This window comes from Eptesicus fuscus, chromosome 23 (assembly GCF_027574615.1).
Source record: "Eptesicus fuscus isolate TK198812 chromosome 23, DD_ASM_mEF_20220401, whole genome shotgun sequence".
Classification (NCBI taxonomy): Eukaryota; Metazoa; Chordata; class Mammalia; order Chiroptera; family Vespertilionidae; genus Eptesicus; species Eptesicus fuscus.
The window spans coordinates 2,857,157-2,862,867 of NC_072495.1; the positions used below are offsets into that span (position 1 = coordinate 2,857,157).

The 5,711-nt window shown below is 62.0% G+C and overlaps 1 long non-coding RNA gene across 1 annotated transcript; it reads right to left on the reverse strand.

Annotated features, from left to right (window-relative positions):
* LOC129148121 (uncharacterized) lies at positions 1-4,253 on the reverse strand. The gene is made up of 2 exons (XR_008555299.1): positions 4,155-4,253; positions 1-385 (listed from the first exon to the last, which is right to left on the reverse strand). It is a non-coding gene; the product is annotated as an uncharacterized LOC129148121 (long non-coding RNA).
* Positions 4,254-5,711: the final 1,458 nt, after the last annotated feature.

Consider the following 5,711-nt stretch of genomic DNA (forward strand, 5'->3'; position numbering starts at 1 on the left):
GAGACTGCAGGGTTTTAATTAGGTTTGAATAAGGTCACTTCAATTAGCGCTTGCTAGAGTACCCCTGCCGTATGCAAGCAGGGAGACGGAGCAGAGCGAGACGAGACCCGCAGTGCTGCCGTCTGAGAGGGGAGGCAGGTAATAACGAGGAGGGGCCGGTGCAGTGAGTGCTACCGGCTGGGATTTGCTCCAGGTTTTCTTACGAGTATTCCTGTCAAGGGTCCGTGTAGGTGCCGTGCACACAGCATGTGCCGTCTGTGAGCTGCTTTGGGGCGAGTTGCAGGGTAAAGGCTCGTGTGGTTCAGTTGAAGGTCGCTATTTCATCACTAATCTCCTCTTTGTTCCTCCTCACCCGTCCGCATTACTGCCCCAGATAGGCAGTCATCTAGGCAGGGAGACAAAAGCAATCAGTGGAGCCGTGGGGCTGGAACCCCGCCCTGGCCCAGCCTGGGGGACGTTCGGGGATCCTTTCCCTTTCCCACGCTGTAGGTTTGAGTTGACTTTGCAGATCCAGTCCCGCCTCACCCCTCACTCCTCACTGATGCTGCCTGGCCTGGGTCTTCTGGAGCCCGGCAGGGTGATGAGCTGTTTAAACCCTCCCCCAGGCTGGGCGGCCACCTTAAAAGGACCCCTGGCCTCAGGTGACTGGGGGGGGGGGGCACTGCTCGGCCTCCAGGAGTTGCTGCCTCACCACACACCTCAGAAGTGGGAAGGTGATGTCTGGTGGGGAGGGGTGGGTGGGAGGAGAGCTGCTTGGAGAGCTGTGAACAGCTCAGCCGCAGTGGCGCTGGCCCCGCCTTGCTGGGAAAGGGTGCGGGTTCTGCTTAAGGTGGTCTGTGCTGCTCCCTGCCTCTGACCCCCACACACACACCACCAGCCTTCTGGTGGGCTCAGCCTGGGTTCCCCAGGTTTGCTGAGGGCCTGGGCCGAGGCCCCCTCCTGCCCTCCGTGATGCCCATGGAAGTGCCCCTCTTCAGAGGGTGCTGCCCCTCTCCTTCCTCCCAGGCCCCGCATTGCCCGCCCACCCTCTCCCGGACGCTGGGTCCGTCCTGGGACAAAGCGTGTGCTGTGTCTTTAAGGGGGCGGAAGTGGCTGGCAGTGCCGCCTGGGCGCTGCATTGATTAGGAGATTACATGGAGCTGCGGGAGCCGCAGGGGGGAGAGAGGTGCCGCTTCGCCCAGGCTTCTGCTCGCGCCCAGGGCTCGCCTCAGGCTCTGCCCGCCGGGTGAGCTGGCGTGAGGTGAGGGCGCTGGGTGGGCCGGCCAGCCGCCTGTGGACAGCAACGCCCCGCAGATCGCAGCCCTGCCAGCCGCCCCATCCTCCTCGGAGGCGGCAGTGGGGCGGCAGCTCGGAGGACGGGCAGCCGCAGCCCCGCTGGATTTCAGCAGCCGCCCTGCCCTTGGCCGCGGAGCCGCTCCGGGAAGCCGGGAAGCCGAGGAAGGGAAGCGGCAGCAGTTCTCTGGCTGCCGCGCTCACTCTGGTCCTCCTTTCTGCGCTCAGCCACGGTACCTGGGATGCTGTTCTTCGTCGTCTGTTCAGACATGTGCTGGGACCCCCGGCCCTGCACCAGGGATGCTGCGGCCAGGGCCGGCGGGCTGGCGTGACGGGGCCAATGAAAGGGTTCAAGCTCTCCTGGTGAGTGAGGGAGGCCCGCCTCTGCACCTGGGTCCTCCTCTCAGCACCCAGACACCCTCCCCGGCCGCTCCCCTGGCTGGTCTCGGGGGTCAGGATGGGGCACACACTCCACAAAGTTGGTCCCCTCGGGCTCAGCCAGCGCCTGCCAGCCTCCCCGGGGCCTGTGGAGGTGGGGGCTGTGGAGAGGACCCCCCGCAGCTCAGAAGTCTCTGACGCTGAGGGGCACGGCTGGTGCCACTGAGGGGACGGGGAAGATCGCTCGCTTTCAGGAGTCCTGTGTCCCCGGCTGGAGGCGCGGGGCGCTCTCCCTCCCTGGAGGGGGCCCCTCACCCTGCTCCCCGGGCACCTCACCGATGGGCAGTGGGCAGTCTCGGGCCATCAGGGCTTCTCTCTAGCTCGCCTGGTGTCCAGAGGAGAGCGCCCCCCCTCCCCCCACGCGCCCACTGCCCTGTGGGCTGTGCGGGCACCTCTTCCTGGCTGAATGCTGGGGTGTGAGCCACCAGGGCTTGCTGCGTGGGGAGCTCCCTGCAGGGGTGCGTCCCGCCTTCCTTGAAGCCCAAACAGCCCAAGGTGGGTGGGTGGTCACCTCTCTGAATGGGAGCTTGGTTGTCACACCCACGGAGGCCCAGCCTGGCTCTCGCTGCATCTGGCTCTGCAGGACCGCTCCTCTAGGTCAAACCCTGAGGGCATCGGGGAGCCGCCCTCCTCCCTAGGCCAGAGCGCCCTTGGTGGGTCTTTCCCAGGGGCTTTGCAGAGGGAACGGAGGAGCTGAGCTCCTGCAAGCTCGGCTCTCGCTCTAAAACACTGGGAGGCCCTGCCCTGGCCGGGGCTCAGGGGGCTGACCATCGCCCCGTACTCCCAAAGGTTGCAGGTTCGATCCCCAATTGGGGCGCATACGGGGGTGATGTTTCTCTCTTCCTGCTTCTCTCTCTAAAATCAGTAAAAGCTTGTCTTCAGGTGAGGATTTAAAAATATTTAAAAACACACACACAAAACAACTGTGAGGTCCTGAGTCGTGGTGAGCACCAGTGACCCCGGCTTGCGGTTTCTAAGATTTGACCTCCGCCCTCTGAGTGCCGCTCCTGTGCTAAACGGCCGGCTCCGAGTTTGAGGAAGGGGCGGAGCACTTCGTGCCATCCCTGCCCTCTGCTCCGGCGCTGGAAGCCCTTCTCGGAGTCCGTTGGCCCCGGATTCCGGGCCAGTGAGTGTGCGAGCCGCCCTGCACTCCCCAGCAGAGCAGAGCAGGCCTGTGACTTGGCTGGGCCGCCCAGGAGGGCCCAGGTGCTGCTGGGAGAGAGGCTGGGCCCGCATAGGAAGGCAGGCAGCGTCCCTCCACCTCCTGCTCTGGGCCCAGCCCGGCCGGCACTGGGTGCTCGAGGGCTGCGCTCAGGGTGAGACGTCGCTTTGACACAGACGCGTGAGCTCAGCCCAGCTGGCGCCTCCGTTACGCGGACATTTGCTTTAAAAATCTGTCTTGAGTATCTGCGGCATTTCAGCAGGAAAGCAGTGTTAAGCTGGGAACCTCCCCCTTTCAGCTAAATAAAACATTACACGACAGGAAGATTCTGTCATTGTGCCACCGACGCTGCTGGTCCTGAGGTCTGTCTTGTGTGGTGGGTGTTGGGCGTGGACTCCTGTGTCCGGGCAGCCCGGCTGTCCCAGCACGAGAGTTGGTAGGGACGAGGTGACCACACATACTGGCCACTTTGTTCTGGACAACAGCACTGTCCGCGTGGGGACGAGGAGGGAACTCGGAAACTTTCTCATGTCCGATTATTCTAGAAACATTTCTGGAGTGCCTGCTCTGTCAGGGGTGTGGAAGATGACAATGCCAACAATCAAATGGTAACGCCGGTAACAGTGGTGATGGCAGCCGACACGTATGGCGTGCTTACCGTGAGGCACGCGGTGCCTGCGGCATTAAGATTAAGATCCCGTTTACGGAGCGAGGAGAGCGAGACAGAGGGCAGGGGGCCTGTTCGAGGCAGCGGCGGGACTGGGCTGAGGACCCGCGGGCACTGCCCCCTGAGCGCCGTCTCGGATGCTCTCCTGCAGGCCCTGTCCTCGTGCGGAGCGACCTACAGGTTGGCCTTCTGCTCTGCTGTCTCCTTGCCTCCTACTTACGTGGTTAGGGAACTAGACTTTTTAAAGCGTGTGGAAGTGCATTGTCTCATCCATCCCTGCTATCACCCTGCGAAACGGGGTTTCTCATTCGGGGGCTACAGAAACGGAGGTGGGGAGCGGTTAGAATAAATCGTGCGCCTGATTAGTGAGACAGTCGGGGTGCAGACTCGTGTGACTTGACCGTTATTACGGTTTTGTGGCCACCACAGCACGCGAGGTGTGTCTGCTAGACCCGTCTTCCCAGAGAGCAGGGCCACGGCCTATACACTCGTTACTCGTCCAAACCTCCATTCGGTAGATGTGGACGTTACCTTCGCAGCCTGGGCATTGAGGGGGCTGAAGACAGAAAGGACTGCCTCTGACTTCTAGGGACTCATGGAGAGAACGAGACCCACCTCTCCTCACACTCACACGGAACCTGGAAGCCAAGTCAGTAACTGCTCAGGGACGGACACACGCAACGCGCGTGCATTGGAGGAATTCCGAGGCGGCGAGAACTCACTTCAGCCGGCCGCAGAGCGGCTGCCGGAGTGCCTGGCTCCGAGGGGGTGCAGGCTGGACACACTGCGTGGGGTCAGGGCATTCCCGTAGGGGAAGCTTTTGGATGAAGTGGAGCAAGAAGTGTGCCTGTGATTGACAAGCAGCTGGATGGTGAGGTAGAACCCCTCCCCCCATCCAGCCTCCCTGGTTAGGGCGGGGCTCTAGGCTCTCCGAGGCAGTGACCGAGGTGCAGGCGGCAGGGCAGACCGGGAGGGCCGGGCCAGCAGGGCTGTGGGGCCCGTGAAGTTTGGAAGCCACGTAGCTTTTTAAGATAACAAGTCGCCTCCTGAGCTGCTGCCGGGCGGATGGCTTGCATGTGTGTGATGTAGCGGTATCCTAGCCCTGCAGGTTCAGGACCCCAACTCCAGAAGGTCTCCGGGTTTGTGGGGCGGCTCTCCAACACAAGGACTTGGCAGACGGCAGTGGCATGCGTATGGGTCCCGGGTCCTCGTCCGTCCACATCTGCGGGGTGTGCAGTGTCCGCAGAGCCTAGCAGCCGGGGCAGGCCTGCGGGAAAACCTGTGCGGGAAGAGTGTGATTCTGTGAAAAAATAATGTCGTTCTCACACAAGCAGGGCAGGTCCGCAGGCGAGAGGAAGTTGGAGGGTCTCTGTGTATGAGGGGGGAGGGGAGAGGGCGGAGGGGGGAGGGAGCAGGCGGCTGCGTCACACTGTTGATTGGCACATGAGTGCTCCTGGGAAGTCCGGCTCCTCTGCTCTTACGGGCCGACCTGCATCGTGCCCTCCTCGGTGTGTCTTGGAGGTTCACTCACAGTGAAGGCCGGTTAGTTAGTTCACAGTGTGTTCGCTCAGTGAAGGCCGGTTGTCCGGTGTCCTTTTTTCCTTCCCGTCTGGCCCGGAATGGAGCGCCGCTTCAGCTCAGGCTTAGATTCACGCAAGGAGGGTGGCTTAGGGTGCAGCAGGCACAACCTCAGTTAGACTCTGAAAAGCCTGGAATTGCTGTCTCCACGGTGTCAGGATCAGATTTCTCTTCCGGGGCTTGTTCTGTGCGCAGCTCGTCTAGAGGAGGAGGAAGCCGGCGTGGCCTCCGCCACCCCTTGGAGGACCCGGCTTCCCAGCTGTCCACGCGGTGCTGCGCGGGGCCCCCGATTCTGGAGAGCCACCCGAGTCCGAGTCACGTGACCGCTGCTCACCTGCTGTGCGGCCTGCAGGTGACGTCTGTCTGCCTTGGGGGCAGCAGGTTTCAAAGTGGGATGAAAGCACAGTTGCTGGAGAGCGTCTTCTCTCTCCCCGCTTCCTTTTATTAAAATACATTTTTATTCATTTTAGAGAGGAAGGGATAGGAGAGAGAGAGATAGAAGCATCTGTGATGAGAGAGAATCATCGACCGGCTGCCTCCTACACGCTTCCTACTGGGGATCGAGCCCACAACCCGGGAATCGCCCTGACCGGG